At 38.9% G+C, this 18,120-nt stretch overlaps 1 long non-coding RNA gene across 1 annotated transcript in view; it reads left to right on the forward strand.

Annotated features, from left to right (window-relative positions):
- LOC101674855 overlaps positions 1-17,320 on the forward strand; it is a 56,098-nt gene extending 38,778 nt beyond the window's left edge. Inside the window, exon 3 of the long non-coding RNA XR_001181696.2 lies at positions 17,091-17,320. This is a non-coding gene — a long non-coding RNA (uncharacterized LOC101674855). The remainder of the gene's footprint in view (positions 1-17,090) is intronic.
- The last annotated feature ends 800 nt before the right edge of the window (positions 17,321-18,120 follow it).

Raw genomic sequence — 18,120 nt, forward strand, 5'->3', positions numbered from 1 at the left:
GGCAAAAAAATTTTTTGCCTGAAAGGTCATAGAAATTTTTCATTACCCTTGAAGTTCAAGAAATTTTCCAGAATAGTTTATGGTTTAATTTTGTTTGGATTGTGGTATGCCTTTTTAACCTGCATTCCCAGAACTTTCTATAAAATCTTCCCTAATTTTGATACCCCAGATCCCTAGTTCAGTTCTTATAGACAGGCAAGCAAATTACAAAAGAGTCTGTATCAAATTTAAATTCAAACATATGATATATAATTCTTGCCGCATTCATTTATTTTAATACAGAAATAGCTGAGTAATAAGAATGATTCAATAATTTATTAAAGTAAACCTTTTGCCTATAAAACCAGATTTTTAAAATGTGTCTAACAACCCTTAATGAAGTAGAAAAGTCAAAATGGTAATATTGTTACACTTCAGGATTAAGGTAGAGTAGAAGAGGAGATCAAAGGACAGAGACGATAAGTACTTGTCTTATTCAGGGAAAAATAGAACATTTGTATGGTTAAGAAATGTATAGAAAAATAAATATAAGGATGAATACTCACAAGAAGAAAAATAGAATGTATAACTTTCACATCAGACAAAATTTTATCTATCAAGGAAGATAGAAAATCAGAATCAAATACAGTAAATAGAAAATATAAAATTAGACAGCAAAACTGTTCAAAGAATCACAAACCAAAATAAATATAAATGAGTTGAACTGACAAAAGTTCAGATCCGGGACGCCTGGGTGGCTCAGTTGGTTAAGCAGCTGCCTTCGGCTCAGGTCATGATCCCAGCGTCCTGGGATCGAGTCCCACATCGGGCTCCTTGCTCCACGGGGAGCCTGCTTCTCCCTCTGACTCTGCCTTCCACTCTGTCTGCCTGTGCTCGCTTTCGCTCACGCTCTATCTCTGACAAATAAATAAATAAAATCTTTAAAAAAAAGTTCAGATCCTCTCAGATCAAATGACAACCACCAACAACAATGACAACAACCAAGATCTTGACAACATTTGCTCCATATATCATTGGAAACTTATGCCGGACTAATTGTGTAAAGGAAACAGGGACAATGGTAGATCCCCCAGACTGTAAAGGTAAGCTAAAAATGGGCTGTGACACCTGCTAGAGCTTCATAATCTACATAAAGTAGTCTATGTGGAATGGTAAGGGAGGATGAAACAGTTGAGCAACAGAATGTGAGCCACACTGCTCTCATGGGGACTCCATTTGTGATGTCCCTCAAATCATGTCAGGACAGAAGGAGAATTGTGGTGGACTCTGTGAAGAACTACCCAGATTCTCCTTCGAAGGACTTGTTTGCCCCAATTTCTTGGAGTTTTGCTGGCAGCACAAAATATAATTTTATCCCCAGCTAAACTACTATTTAAAATTGAGTTTAAAATATAGACATTACAGGTCATGATCTCAGGGTGCTGGGATGGAACCCTGTGTCGCGCTCTCTATTCAGCAGGGGATCTGCTTCTAACCCGCCTCCCCACATGCCTCTCTGCTTGCTTATGATCTCTGTCAAATAAATAAATAAAATCTTTTAAGAAAATATATAGACATTATTCAGATACACAAACATAGATTTCTGTCCAGACACCCTTGATTAAGGATTTTTTTTTAAATTTTTTATTTTTTTTATAAACATATATTTTTATCCCCAGGGGTACAGGTCTGTGAATCACCAGGTTTACACACTTCACAGCACTCACCAAATCACATACCCTCCCCAATGTCCATAATCCCACCCCCTTCTCCCAAACCCCCTCCCCCCGGCAACCCTCAGTTTGTTTTGTGAGATTAAGAGTCACTTATGGTTTGTCTCCCTCCCAATCCCATCTTGTTTCATTTATTCTTCTTCTACCCACTTAAGCCTCCATGTTGCATCACCACTTCCTCATATCAGGGAGATCATATGATAGTTGTCTTTCTCTGCTTGACTTATTTCGCTAAGCATGATACGCTCTAGTTCCATCCATGTTGTTGCAAATGGCAAGATTTCATTTCTTTTGATGGCTGCATAGTATTCCATTGTGTATATATACCACATCTTCTTGATCCATTCATCTGTTGATGGACATCTAGGTTCTTTCCATAGTTTGGCTATTGTGGACATTGCTGCTATAAACATTCGGGTGCATGTGTCCCTTTGGATCACTACATTTGTATCTTTAGGGTAAATACCCAATAGTGCAATTGCTGGGTCATAGGGCAGTTCTATTTTCAACATTTTGAGGAACCTCCATGCTGTTTTCCAGAGTGGCTGCACCAGCTTGCATTCCCACCAACAGTGTAGGAGGGTTCCCCTTTCTCCGCATCCTCGCCAGCATCTGTCATTTCCTGACTTGTTGATTTTAGCCATTCTGACTGGTGTGAGGTGATATCTCATTGTGGTTTTGATTTGTATTTCCCTGATGCCGAGTGATATGGAGCACTTTTTCATGTGTCTGTTGGCCATCTGGATGTCTTCTTTGCAGAAATGTCTGTTCATGTCTTCTGCCCATTTCTTGATTGGATTATTTGTTCTTTGGGTGTTGAGTTTGCTAAGTTCTTTATAGATTCTGGACACTAGTCCTTTATCTGATATGTCGTTTGCAAATATCTTCTCCCATTCTGTCAGTTGTCTTTTGATTTTGTTAACTGTTTCCTTTGCTGTGCAAAAGCTTTTGATCTTGATGAAATCCCAGTAGTTCATTTTTTCCCTTGCTTCCCTTGCCTTTTGCGTTGTTCCTAGAAAGATGTTGCTGCGGCAGAGGTCGAAGAGGTTGCTGCCCGTGTTCTCCTCAAGGGTTTTGATGGATTCCTTTCGTACATTGAGGTCCTTCATCCATTTTGAGTCTATTTTTGTGTGTGGTGTAAGGGAATGGTCCAATTTCATTTTTCTGCATGTGGCTGTCCAATTTTCCCAGCACCATTTATTGAAAAGGCTGTCTTTTTTCCATTGGACATTCTTTCCTGCTTTGTCGAAGATTAGTTGACCATAGATTTGAGGGTCTATTTCTGGGCTCTCTATTCTGTTCCATTGATCTATGTGTCTGTTTTTGTGCCAGTACCATGCTGTCTTGATGATGACAGCTTTGTAATAGAGCTTGAAGTCCGGAATTGTGATGCCACCAACGTTGGCTTTCTTTTTCAATATCCCTTTGGCTATTCGAGGTCTTTTCTGGTTCCATATAAATTTTAGAATTATTTGTTCCATTTCTTTGAAAAAGATGGATGGTACTTTGATAGGAATTGCATTAAATGTGTAGATTGCTTTAGGTAGCATAGACATTTTCACAATATTTATTCTTCCAATCCAGGAGCATGGAACATTTTTCCATTTCTTTGTGTCTTCCTCAATTTCTTTCATGAGTACTTTATAGTTTTCTGAGTATAGATTCTGTGTCTCTTTGGTTAGGTTTATTCCTAGGTATCTTATGGTTTTGGATGCAATTGTAAATGGGATTGACTCCTTAATATCTCTTTCTTCTGTCTTGCTGTTGGTGTAGAGAAATGCAACTGATTTCTGTGCATTGATTTTATATCCTGACACTTTACTGAATTCCTGTATAAGTTCTAGCAGTTTTGGAGTGGAGTCTTTTGGGTTTTCCACATATAGTATCATATCATCTGCGAAGAGTGATAATTTGACTTCTTCTTTGCCGATTTGGATGCCTTTAATTTCCTTTTGTTGTCTGATTGCTGAGGCTAGGACCTCTAGTACGATGTTGAATAGCAGTGGTGATAATGGACATCCCTGCCGTGTTCCTGACCTTAGCGGAAAAGCTTTCAGTTTTTCTCCATTGAGAATGATATTTGCGGTGGGTTTTTTCATAGATGGCTTTGATGATATTGAGGTATGTGCCCTCTATCCCTACACTTTGAAGAGTTTTGATCAGGAAGGGATGTTGTACTTTGTCAAATGCTTTTCCAGCATCTATTGAGAGTATCATATGGTTCTTGTTCTTTCTTTTATTGATGTGTTGTATCACATTGACTGATTTGCGGATGTTGAACCAACCTTGCAGCCCTGGAATAAATCCCACTTGGTCGTGGTGAATAATCTTTTTAATGTACTGTTGAATCCTATTGGCTAGTATTTTGTTGAGTATTTTCGCATCTGTGTTCATCAAGGATATCGGTCTATAGCTCTCTTTTTTGGTGGGATCCTTGTCTGGTTTTGGGATCAAGGTGATGCTGGCCTCATAAAATGAGTTTGGAAGTTTTCCTTCCATTTCTATTTTTTGGAACAGTTTCAGGAGAATAGGAATTAGTTCTTCTTTAAATGTTTGGTAGAATTCCCCCGGGAAGCCGTCTGGCCCTGGGCTTTTGTTTGTTTGGAGATTTTTAATGACTGTTTCAATCTCCTTACTGGTTATGGGTCTGTTCAGGCTTTCTATTTCTTCCTGGTTCAGTTGTGGTAGTTTATATGTTTCTAGGAATGCATCCATTTCTTCCAGATTGTCAAATTTATTGCCGTAGAGTTGCTCATAGTATGTTCTTATAATAGTTTGTATTTCTTTGGTGTTAGTTGTGATCTCTCCTCTTTCATTCATGATGTTATTTATTTGGGTCCTTTCTCTTTTCTTTTTGATAAGTCGGGCCAGGGGTTTATCAATTTTATTAATTCTTTCAAAGAACCAGCTCCTACTTTCGTTGATTTGTTCTATTGTTTTTTTGGTTTCTATTTCATTGATTTCTGCTCTGATCTTTATGATTTCTCTTCTCCTGCTGGGCTTAGGGTTTCTTTCTTGTTCTTTCTCCAGCTCCTTTAGGTGTAGGGTTAGGTTGTGTACCTGAGACCTTTCTTGTTTCTTGAGAAAGGCTTGTACCGCTATATATTTTCCTCTCAGGACTGCCTTTGTTGTGTCCCACAGATTTTGAACCATTGTATTTTCATTATCATTTGTTTCCATGATTTTTTTCAATTCTTCTTTAATTTCCCGATTGACCCATTCATTCTTTAGAAGGATACTGTTGTGTCCATGTATTTGGGTTCTTTCCAAACTTCCTTTTGTGGTTGAGTTCTAGCTTTAGAGCATTGTGGTCTGAAAATATGCAGGGAATGATCCCAATCTTTTGATACTGGTTGAGTCCTGATTTAGGACCGAGGATGTGATCTATTCTGGAGAATGTTCCATGTGCACTAGAGAAGAATGTGTATTCTGTTGCTTTGGGATGAAATATTCTGAATATATCTGTGATGTCCATCTGGTCCAGTGTGTCATTTAAGGCCTTTATTTCCTTGCTGATCTTTTGCTTGGATGACCTGTCCATTTCAGTGAGGGGAGTGTTAAAGTCCCCTGCTATTATTGTATTATTGTTGATGTGTTTCTTTGATTTTGTTATTAATTGGTTTATATAGTTGGCTGCTCCCACATTGGGGGCATAGATATTTAAAATTGTTAAATCTTCTTGTTGGACAGACCCTTTGAGTATGATATAGTGTCCTTCCTCATCTCTTATTATAGTCTTTGGCTTAAAATCTAATTGGTCTGATATAAGGATTGCCACTCCTGCTTTCTTCTGATGTCCATTAGCATGGTAAATTCTTTTCCACCCCCTCACTTTAAATCTGGAGGTGTCTTCGGGCTTAAAATGTGTTTCTTGGAGGCAACATATAGATGGGTTTTGGTTTTTTATCCATTCTGATACCCTGTGTCTTTTGACAGGGGCATTTAGCCCATTCACATTCAGGGTAACTATTGAGAGATATGAATTTAGTGCCATTGTATTGCCTGTAAGGTGACTGTTACTGTATATGGTCTCTGTTCCTTTCTGATCTACCACTTGTAGGCTCTCTCTTTGCTTAGAGGACCCCTTTCAATATTTCCTGTAGAGCTGGTTTGGTATTTGCAAATTCTTTCAGTTGTTGTTTGTCCTGGAAGCTTTTAATCTCTCCTTCTATTTTCAATGATAGCCTAGCTGGATATAGTATTCTTGGCTGCATGTTTTTTTCTCGTTTAGTGCTCTGAAAATATCATGCCAGCTCTTTCTGGCCTGCCAGGTCTCTGTGGATAAGTCAGCTGCCAATCTAATATTTTTACCATTGTATGTTACAGACTTCTTTTCCCGGGCTGCTTTCAGGATTTTCTCTTTGTCATTGAGACTTGTAAATTTTACTATTAGGTGACGGGGTGTGGGCCTATTCTTATTGATTTTGAGGGGCGTTCTCTGAACCTCCTGAATTTTGATGCTTGTTCCCTTTGCCATATTGGGGAAAATTCTCCCCAATAATTCTCTCCAGTATACCTTCTGCTCCCCTCTCTCTCTTTCTTCTTCTTCTGGAATCCCAATTATTCTAATGTTGTTTCGTCTTATGGTGTCACTTATCTCTCGAATTCTCCCCTCGTGGTCCAGTAGCTGTTTGTCCCTCTTTTGCTCAGCTTCTTTATTCTCTGTCATTTGGTCTTCTATATCACTAATTCTTTCTTCTGCCTCATTTATCCTAGCAGTTAGAGCCTCCATTTTTGATTGCCTCTCATTAATAGCTTTTTTGATTTCACCTTGGTTAGATTTTAGTTCTTTTATTTCTCCAGAAAGGGCTTTTATATCTCTCGAGAGGGTTTCTCTAATATCTTCCATGCCTTTTTCGAGCCCGGCTAGAACCTTGAGAATTGTCATTCTGAACTCTAGATCTGACATATTACCGATGTCTGTATTGATTAGGTCCCTAGCCTTCGGTACTGCCTCTTGTTCTTTTTTTTTGTGTTGAATTTTTACGTCTTGTCATTTTGTCCAGATAAGAGTAAATGAAGGGGCAAGTAAAATACTAAAAGGGTGGCAACAACCCCAGGAAAATATGCTTTAACCAAATTAGAAGAGATCCAAAATCGTGAGTGGGGAGAAAGGGGATAAAAAGAGGTTCAAAAAGGAAGAAAGAAAAAAAAAAACAAAAAGAAAAGAAAAAGAAACAAAAAAAGAAAAGAAAAGAAAAGAATTTTAAAAAAAAGAAAACACCTAAGAAAAATGTAAAAATATATATATATATATTAGATAAACTAGTAAAAAATCGTTAAAAAAGAAAAAGGTAACAGTTAAAAAAAAATTTTACCCGAAGGCGAGAAACAAAAAAAATGAAAAAGAAAAAATTAAATTAACTGCAAGACTAAAAAAAAAATCACAGGAGAAAAGCCATGAGTTCCGTGCTTGGCTTTCTCCTCCTCTGGAATTCTGCTGCTCTCCTTGGTATTGAAACCGCACTCCTTGGTAGGTGAACTTGGTCTCGGCTGGATTTCTTGTTGATCTTCTGGGGGAGGGGCCTGTTGTAGTGATTCTCAAGTGTCTTTGCCCCAGGCGGAATTACACCGCCCTTACCCGGGGCCGGGGTGAGTAATCCGCTCGGGTTTGCTTTCAGGAGCTTTTGTTCCCTGAGCGCTTTCTGTAGAGTTCCAGAGGACGGGAATACAAATGGCGGCCTCCTGGTCTCCGGCCCGGAGGAGCCGAGAGCCCAGGGCCGCACTCCTCAGTGCGCCCTCAGAGAACAGCGCCCAGTTACTCCCGTCTGCCTGACCTCCGGCCGCGCTCCGAGCTCACCGAGCCTGCGACCGGTTCAAGGTAACACGGAGCTGCGAGCTTACTGTCAGCTCTGTCTCTGTAGCCGGCTTTCCCGTTCCAATACCCGCAAGCTCTGCGACACTCAGACACCCCCGATCCTTCTGTGACCCTGCGGGACCTGAGGCCACGCTGACCCCGCGTGGGCTTCGCCCCGGTTTAGCCTCTGGAGCGATATCCCTCAGCGGAACAGACTTTTAAAAGTCCTGATTTTGTGCTCCGTTGCTCCGCCGCTTCTCGGGAGCCGGCCCCTCCCCCCAGGGTCTATCTTCCCGTCGCTTTGGATTCACTTCTCCGCCGGTCCTACCTTTCAGAAAGTGGTTGTTTTTCTGTTTCCAGAATTGCTGTACTTCTTCTCTTCGATCTGCCGATGGATTTTCAGGTGTTTGCAATCTTTAGATAAGCTATCTAGCTGATCTCCGGCTAGCTGAAGCAGTCTCAGCTTGCTACTTCTCCGCCATCTTGACTCCTCCCCCCCCTTTTTTTTTTTTTTTTTTTTTTACAAAGATTTACTCTAACAACAAAAAATCTGTAGAGAGGAAGTATGATGCAGAATTGGGGAACACACTTCTAAATTAATTAAGTGATGTTTATAAATCAGAAAGAAAAGCTCAGTGTGTAAAGAATTATAGCTGTATTATAAGGAACAAGATACTGAAACCTTCAAATTTTTATTCCAATAGCTTTATCAAATCAACTCAAGGAAAGAAATGGTGGGGAGGAAAGAAAAAGCATGATAAACATAAAATACACAGTATGATGTAATAACTTTAAATGTTTCAATAATCAAAATAGGTATAAATGGATTAAACTTAACTATTAAAATACCAATAAAAGATTTCATAAAAATCAGGCTATTTATGGCTTATAGACATACCCATAAAATAAAACCACAGAATAAAATACACTGGGATCATAATCAAAACAAAACCTGCTGTGGCAATGTTAGTCAAACAGAAGAAAATTTAAGTCAAATGCATTAATAGGATTGAGGCAGACATACACAACGATAAAAGAATAATCTACAAGAAGAGCATAATAATCATGAGCATGTATAAACTTGACAACATAGCCTCAAACTACAAAACACAACGTTTTGGAAGGAATGGAAACACCTACAATCATGGTTGAATAATTTTAAAAACCTTGATAACAGAGATAAAAGAGACAAAATAAAATTAGTAAGGATAATTAATATTTGGTCTGCTAAATTAAAAGTTTATTGTACATAAACATGTACACACAAAACATTTGGCCCAATATATAAAGCATAAACATTCTTTTCAAGCACAGAGCATTTATAAAAATTGAACATGTATTAGGTAACAGAATGTTCCAACAGATTCCAAAGACATGCTGTCACACAAACCGTGTTCTTTAATGTAATTAAGTTAGAAAGCAATAGTAATGTGACAGTTTTTAAAAACCCTGAAACTCTCTTTTGGGGTGCCTGGGTGATTCAGTGGGTTAAAGCCTCTGCCTTTAGCTCAGGTCATGGTCTCAGGGTCCTGGGCTCGAGTGCCACATCGGGCTCTCTGCTCAGTAGGGAGCCTGCTTCCTCCTCTCTCTGCCTACTTGTGATCTCTGTCTGTCAAATAAATAAATAAAATCTTAAAAAAAAAAACCACAAAAATAAACCCTGAAACTCTCAAACAATTAATTCATGGGCTAAAGAGGAAACCACACAGGAAATGATAAAATATTTAAGGCCGAACAACAAAAACACCCCCCACTACATTTCAAAATTTATATTATGCAGTTATAATATTTAGGAGGAATTTCTACTTTAATGTATTTACTTAAAAACAAAAATCATTTTCAGTAAAAGATCTCATCATTTAAGGTACTGTAAATATAAAGTAGTAAACTTAGAAAACAATATAAGAAGTTAATCACAATGAGAGCAGAAATGAATACAGAAAACAAGCAAAAGGGCGCCTGGGTGGCTCAGTGGGTTAAGCCGCTGCCTTCGGCTCAGGTCATGATCTCAGGGTCCTGGGATCGAGTCCCGCATCGGGCTCTCTGCTCAGCAGGGAGCCTGCTTCCTCCTCCTCCTCTCTCTCTGCCTGCCTCTCTGCCTACTTGTGATCTCTCTCTGTCAAATAAATAAATAAAATTTAAAAAAAAAAAAAAAAAAAAAAAAAAAAAAAGAAAACAAGCAAAAAATCACCAATAGTAATAATTAACAAACTCAAAACCAATTTTGTGAAAAGGCTGATAAAAAATATATATCCTTAAAAAAACTTATCAAAAAATTAAAAAATGAAAAGCAGGTATTAATAATGAACTACAATAGAAACATGGGACATAACCACAAATATTGTAGAATATATATATATATGTATATATATATATATATAAAGTATATGTATATTTATAGAGACTAACCATTGAAAAATATAAATAATATGGATGGTTTCCTAGGAAAATACAAATACTTAAACTCAGAAGAAAGAGAAAAGCCAAAATAAGTGAATAATTGCTAAATTGGACCAGTTTTCTCAGATCTGTTCTTCCAAAGAACATATTTTAGGTAACAAAAGACGAGTTGCATGAAATTTCAAGAAATAGATAAACATTTCAGACAAGAGGAAAAAAGAGCAAGACAATCGACTTGTACATGCCTAGAATATACCCTGTATGCTAAAACTAAGCAATAAGCTTATTGACAAATGTTATTTATTGTCACAGATGCAAAATAATGAAATAAATTATTAGCAAATTAAATCCAGGTAGCTCTATTTTATCTTATTTTATTTTTTAAAGATTTTATTTATTTACTCGATAGAGATGACAAGTAGACAGAGAGGCAGGCAGAGAGAGAGGAGGAAGCAGGCTCCCCGCTGAGCAGGGAGCCCGATGTGGGGCTCAATCCCAGGACCCTGAGATCATGACCTGAGCCAAAGGCAGAGGCTTAACCCACTGAGCGACCCAGGTGCCCCCAGGTAGCACTATTTTAAAACTGTAGTTCTGAACAACATTGATTTTAACTCACAAATTAGGCACAGTTTAATACTGGAAAATCTACCCACGTAATTTAATACATTAATTGAGAAAGTAAAATTACATAAACATCTTAGCAGATAATCATAATAAAAAATCTGATAAAGTTTAGATTCATTTATTTTAAAAAAGTCCTGTCAGATTATAAATATAAGGAATCTTCTTAAATCCAATGAAGGATGTATACCAAAACCCTACTAGTAATGGCAAAAAATTTGAAACAATCCAAATGTTCATTAGCAGAGGAATTCAGAAGGAATAGGGTTTATTCATACAGCAGGACACTATGAAGCAGTTCTCAGTAAAGACAGGTTGAAAAGATAAGTGAAAAAAAGCAGTATGTTGTTTCTGTGTACATTGTTGAGGGAGAGAGGGAGTTAAATTGGGAAGCAAAGGACATAGGCTTCACAGTTATCTGTCATGTTTTAGTTCCTTGAAAAAGGACTTACAAATACAGCAAAATGTTAATGTTTATTACATTTAGATGGCAAGGACTGTTGTTTTTATAATATCTTTAAAATATTTAAGTTTTTTAAAAAGAGAATTTCTTAAAAGTCACTAACATCAAGAGTAGGCATTCTCTCAGGAAAAAGCAAAAATCCCAATTTTTAGTAGCTTCTCATGGTCTAAATAACACAGTCAAAACCCCTTATAGAGAGAAGTTAAGACTTACATGTCTTACAAACATGTAAGATTCTCATGGACATACCTGCTGCTTTTCTAGCCTTAGATCCCATATGTGACTTCTTTATTCTCTTTGGGGGAGGCTCCTTGCCAGAAAAAGATAAAATAAAAATAAATATTAATGGATGTTCTACTATCCCAATGAAGCATACTGGGAGGGACAGACCATTATCTAGGCTAGAGGTACCAAGAACTCCAGCATTCTCCCAACCTTGAGTTACCTTGTCCCTTTAGAGAACTTTAAGAGTCCACTTGAACCCAAGATTCCCTGTAAATTTCCCTTTATAATTTAGATAAACTCTGACTCAATAATCTTTCATTCCTTTTGTCAACCAACAAGTTTTTATAAAGTTAGGCATTGTGCTAGACACTGGATGTACCAAAGAAAACACACAGATGACCACAAAGAAAACCAAAGATAGATGACTAAATGTAATATAATTACATATATAAGATATATATATACACACAAGTATATATGTACATGATAGAATTATATAGAAATATATACACATATAAACACATACAATTATAGATAATACATAATATATACACACAAAATATAATATATATATACACACATATGTATACATGTATAACATATACACACAATGGAATATTATTGAGCCATGAGAAAGAAGGAAACCCAGCCACTTGCAGCAATATGAATGGATCTTGGGGACATTATGCTCAGTGAGATAAGTGAGAGGAAAACAAATAATCTATAACAATCTGTCACTTACATGTAGAATCTAAAAAAGCCAAATTCATAGAAACAGAGAATAGAACGATGAAAATAGGGTTGGGGAGTGCAGGAGGAAATGAGAAGACGTTGGTCAAAGGGTACAGACTTAGAGTTATAAGATGATTACATTCTGGAAACTAATGTAGAGGGTGGTGATTTTAGTCAACAGTACTGTACTAGACACTGGGTAGCTGCTAGAGGAATAGATCTGCAGTGTTTTAACGGCAAAAGGAAATGATAATTATATCAGGTGATGGAAGTGTTTACTAACCTTACCTTGGTAATCCTTCCACAACATATAAGTGTATTAAGTAAACATACTGTATGCCTTAAACTTACACAATGTATCCTGTCGATTTCATCTCAATAAAGCAGGAAGAAAACAAATAATCAAGTAGGTACACAGCTATCTGAAGTAATAATTCCTTATTACGGATGTTGGGGAACAAACCAACTGCACTCGGAAGTTACACAGGTGATTAGGTAACGACTTTCCGAGCAGGTGATACTGGAGTGGAGGTTTACAGCACCAGAAGGTGGTCCTGTGAAGGTCTAGGATGGAAGTTCTGGGCAAAGAGAAGAGGAGTACAAATGTCTTCACTTTTTAGGAACCTGTTAAAGGGCCAGCATGGTGGGGGGACAGTCTCCTAGATGAGACAGGACGGTAGCAGAGGCAGAGAGATCCCGTAGGGCCTAGGAGACCGCAGCAAAAAGTTTGTCTGTTATTCCAGGAGAAGTGGGAAGCCATGGAGGTTTTAAGCAGAGGAATGACAACTGATGTGTTTTTTAAAGATCACTCTGTTTTAGTTAGCTTGGACTGCTATAACAAAGTACCTTAGACGTAACCGACAGAAATGTGTTTGTCCCGGTTCTGGAAGCTGGAAAGTACGAGATCAAAGTGCCGGCCCATCTGGTGTCTGGCGAGGAACCACTTCCTGGTTTTGAGACGGTCAGCTTCTCATCATGTCCTCACAGGGCAAGAACACAGTGAGAGGCTCTGGGTCCCTTTCTGAGGACACTAATCCTATTCATGAGGGCTCCGCCCTCATGACCTAATTACTTCCCGATGGCCCCCCTCCTAATAGCCTCACGTTGGGGGTTAGAATTTCAGTATAACAGTGGGGGTAGGAGTGGACACAAACATGCAATACATGACGCCATCTGTCTCTTAACATATTTCATGGCGGCTTGGGTGGGTCCTCCGATAACCTTAGCTGTAAGTGGGGACTTGCCCAATGTGGGGTAGGCTGGCAATTTTCTAGCATCAATGGAATATGTGGATAATTCCATCTAATGCTGGATTTCAGTATGAGAAAGCCCCTTTTGCCATGTACCACAGCAGCGCTCTCAGTGAGAAGGCAGTTGAGAATTGAGACAGGCAGGCAGATGCCGGGAGAGGAAGGATGAGCAAAGAGCTGGCTTCTGTTTGTCCTGTGTCTCATTCCACACTCACCAACCCAATGCCCTCCTCCACTTCCACAGGGAGTAAAGTGAGAAGGCAAAGAAAAAACAGGCTAGGATTGTCACTTTAGAAAAACACTCCCTCCACAGGGAAAGAATTGCTGGGAGTGAGAAGTGCTTTTCCTTGTGCCATTCTCTCTCTCTCTCTCTGTCTTTTTATTTATTTATTTGTCAGAGAGAGAGAGAGAGAGAGAGACAGACAGAGATCAAGAAAACACATAAGCAGGGGGAGCAGCAGGCTCCGTGCTGTGTCAAGAGCCTGATGCAGGACTCGATTCTAGACCCCAAGATCATGACCTGAGCCAAAGGCAGACCCTTAACTGACTGAGCCACCAGGTGCCCCTGTATGGTTCTCCGTTTGAAGGCTGCCCCCCACACTTCCCTTACTCCCTCTTTAACTCTCTTGCTTGCTCTTATAGCTTGTTTTCTTCTTGGGGGAGATTAAACAGATTCCACTTTTCCTGTCAGTCCCAGATGGCTTTCATCTCATACCCGGTTGAGTCTCCACTGAGCCTATAATTTGTAATCTTGTGTATTTTTCCGTATCTGCTGCGGACTTGAAGACCTGTGCGGTGAATACAGGGGAAGGCAGAGGAGAGAGTGTTTGCAAATAATGGCCACAAGTAAACTCTTCAAAAGTCACTTCATTATACTGTCTGTTCCTTACAAGCTGACTTGTGAAGTTATTAGCCTCTCTGTGTCATAGAGGCATAAACTGAGTTTTCGAAAAGGTAAATGGCTCTCCTTAGTCCTGTAATTCCAAAGTGGGAGAACCAGAATTCTAAGCTAAGTTTTCTCACCTTTCAGTCCTCCTGTGCTCTTTCCTTTGAACACAAAGGCTTGTTTAAAAATCTTTGCCTTTTTTCAATGTTTCTTGGTTCGCTAGCCTCTTTCTCTTTAGCCTGCAGATGAGAGAGGAGAATGCCAGAGAAGCTCTGGAGAACAGAGAACAGAATGGCTTCTTATCTATGTATGAGAGAATTTGTATAAAAGTACTTTAATAGTTCAGTGCATACACATTCCTTGCTTAACAGGTGCAATTATCTTCCCAGTACCTAGTCCCTGAAAGCCCACATTCAACTGATCACCTCTTTAACTCCCACTTGTCACATGTGGGCAAGTGGGTTGAAGCAAGAAACAGCATTCCATTTCCTAAACGTTCTTTTTTAACTGGGAAATCTCCCCGGGAAGAGAGACATCATTTCCATCATGCCCTGGGTGGAATAAATGGTGACTAGTGCTTTTCCCAGCTGGAGGTCTCCCTGCCAACTTCTGCTCCATTTTCTCATTCTCTTCCCCCTCACCTGGATCTACATCCTTCAACTCCCGGCTCAGTCTTGCCCATTCCCAGAATTATCTTTTCAAACTATAAACTAAGGATAGTTTATATCCTTAAACTATCTTTAAGGAAAAAAGGTATTATAGGAAATATTTCACATACCCACAAAATAGAATAGCACAATAAATCCCAATGTACCCATCACCCAGAATCAAGAATTATCAAAATTACACAACACTGGATGCCTGGGTGGCTCAGTTTTTGGGCAACTGCCTTCGGCTTGGGTCATGATCCTGGAGTCTCAGGATCGAGTTCCATCTCTGGCTCCCTGCTCGGCAGGGAGTCAGCTTCTCTCTCTGACCCTCTCCCCTATTATGCTCTCTCTCACACTCTCTTTCTCTCAAATAAATAAATAAAATCTTAAAAAAAATTACACAGCACTGCCATATGTATTGTTTTTTTCTTTGCTGAAATATGTTAAGTTCTACCCCCAGCTTCTGATCACTTCACCCCTGCATATTTCACTATGGATTGAGGGCAAGCTGTTCAATGTTGGCAACGCTCTTCTAAGAAGTATAGACTTTAGTCTCTAGGTTTGTTACTTACCAAATTATTTCATAGACATCCCACACATTTGGTGTTTGGATTTCTACCTCAAGTAAATAAAATAGAAATGAAATAAATCAATAGATTGTGTTTACCCCAACATCTGGAAGAAAAATGTCTATATAATTTAAAAAATGGGTGAAAGAGTCAATGGATCCTTTCAGTAATGGATCAGTTGGATGGAGAGGCAGGGAAATAGCTGGGATGGCTGCTTCTCTAACTGACTGTTGCAGAGCTGAAGTTTCTGACCTCTCTCTTCCCTACCCAGCCACTAGAAAGACTGCCCATGGGAGCCCTGCTCCCTCCTGCACTGTTTCCACCCAGCTGTGTAGCAACAGGCTGTGTGCCACAATGAAACTGTTCTTTAAGACCAGCTAAAGTCCCACCTGCTCGGGAAGGCTTTCCTAATTATGGCTTCCAGTTGGCTCTCTTCAGCACACAATTCTGCAATTACAGTTTCATGCATATAGTTTGTGAGGGCATCAAGGGTAAGAAGTGTGTTTAGCCTTATACTGTGTGACTTATGGTGCCAAAGAATGAAGGCACAGCAGGTGCTCAATAAATATTTATAATGCAGCTTTCATTTGGGCTGATGTCATTAGTGTCACTTTTTCTGTTCAGAATCAAGTTATAAGGGAAAGAAAAAAACTCAGCAGAGCCATTTCTGTCGAAGAATGTGAATAAAAGACAGGTTGGGTTGGCTTTCATCCATCCACTAGTTCAACCTGCTCTACAAGTCTCTTAAATCCTGCCTCTTCTGTCTTGGCTTGAACAACCTACAATGCTTTTTTTTTTCTTTTTTTTCCCTTGTGCAAATGACTAGGGCAATTGTCTGTGGTTGGCACGTATTGTGGTATGACCACATGTTTAAGAATCATGAAACCCTACATTAAGAAGTCGATCCTTTAACTGAACCTTTACCCAAAGCAACCGGCCCAGTCCTGTCGCAGCGCTATGGTGCCACCAAGTGGACAGTTTTTGAACAACCCAACTCATAAACCATTTGTGGCCAGTTGGTTTATGGAATGGCAGATTTCACACTCTGCATTTTCTACCTAGAATGTTTGATGAATTCTAACAACTGCTTCTCTTATGCTTCTTGAAATATTATTCTCTTTAACTCCTACTTGTGATTTAAGAAAATTCCCAAGCAAAGCATTTATGAAGTACAGTAACATGGGAGCTTACTTTTCATCTTCCTACCTCTCGAGAGAAAACAAGTTTCTCGTTACCTCTGAGGAAACTTTTAAAATATTAATCCTATTTCCTAGGGCAGTCTACTTAAAAAGTAAGAGAGTTTGCCTCTGCACTATGATATATATGTCACCTACGTCTAGTCTTGATGTATAGTTCCTCAGGAGTCAATCTCGTATCTTACTAAGTCAGAACACCAAGTGAATGGTGCTGGAACAATCGGATAACCAGATACAAAAAAATGAACCTCAACTCTTAGCTGACAGCATAAACAAACATTAACTGGAAATGGATGCAATTATCACAAATTCCCTAAGTCTCAGCTGAATGGCCAGTTTAAGGACCTCCTTGGAGAAACAAAACAGCTCTAGGACACCTTATTCTCTCCTCCTTCCCTGAAGCTAAACATACCTCACCTGCATTTTTCTCAGGAGAGGCTGCGTATGATGAATTTTCTTTCTTTTAAAAAAAGTATTTTTTCAATTTAATGTTTAATTTTTCTAAAAGTATATCTTGGTTCTATGTAACGTAGGGTGGTGTATACTTGTGTTCTGTATGAAGGAATTGGAATTTTTTTTTAATTTATAGGTCATTAAAAAATTCATAAGATGTAGACAAGTGCACTGGACGACCAGCCAGGAGATGGAAGGTCCAACCCCAGGTCTGTTACAACCAACCAGTGTGGCCATGGACAGGACAAGATTCGATCTCTCTGGGTTTCCACATTTGTCAGGTGGTTAATGTCTCCCTTTTCAAACTGTATGTATTTTTACATTTTCTCTAATCAGCCTGTTTATACTATTAATAAAGACTTTGGGTAGGATCTCTTAGATTCCTTCCTTGTACCTTGTTTGATATATATATATATGTATATATATATATATATATATATATATTGCCATTGTGTTTACTTGCAAATTAGTTTCCTTGCAATACGAGTTCTTCATTTAAAACTATTACTCTTAAGATCTCAGATTAATTTTGATGACCACTCTTGGAAAATTTCTCGGAGCTATAAGTTTCTTTCAAATTTGCTAAATGTACGTTACATGTGTATTTCTCATTTTTGCCAAATTTCAAGTTTAAGTGAGTTTGAGCACCATGTGCCCTAAATATGTCATCGAAAAACCCCTCTACCATTTTCCATAAAAGAAAAGGCAAATTAACCCTCATGTACTGTGCCTTGGGCCATCATGCGAGGGGATTGCACAGGATCCTACGGTAATTTTGCTGTATTAAAATACATCAAAAGGCATAAAAATACAGTGGGGAAGCCTTGGATTTCAGCCTGAACCTCTCAACCTCCAAGCACATGATTGCGGGGGAAAATCCCTTAATGTGTCTGAGCCTATGTCTTCTTATCTGCAAAATGGTGATACCTGTTCTGCTGAAAATGCATTTGGTTGAAGGTTCAAGTGAAATGAGATTCAAGGTAACACACTGAAAACTTGGAAGAGCAACTCTGATGGGAACCCTTCATTTCATAGGAAGAAGCTGAAGAGCTTGGAAGGATAGGGGATACAGTAGAAGAATCAAGGATGATTTAGAACCAGACGCAAAACCTGAAGGTGCCTTCTGGTGGGGCATGATAACCAGCAGCTCTTCCTGGTCCTCCTCT

Source organism: Mustela putorius, unplaced genomic scaffold, assembly GCF_011764305.1.
Source record: "Mustela putorius furo isolate JIRA1106 unplaced genomic scaffold, ASM1176430v1.1 tig00537227_pilon_pilon_pilon, whole genome shotgun sequence".
Classification (NCBI taxonomy): domain Eukaryota; kingdom Metazoa; phylum Chordata; class Mammalia; order Carnivora; family Mustelidae; genus Mustela; species Mustela putorius.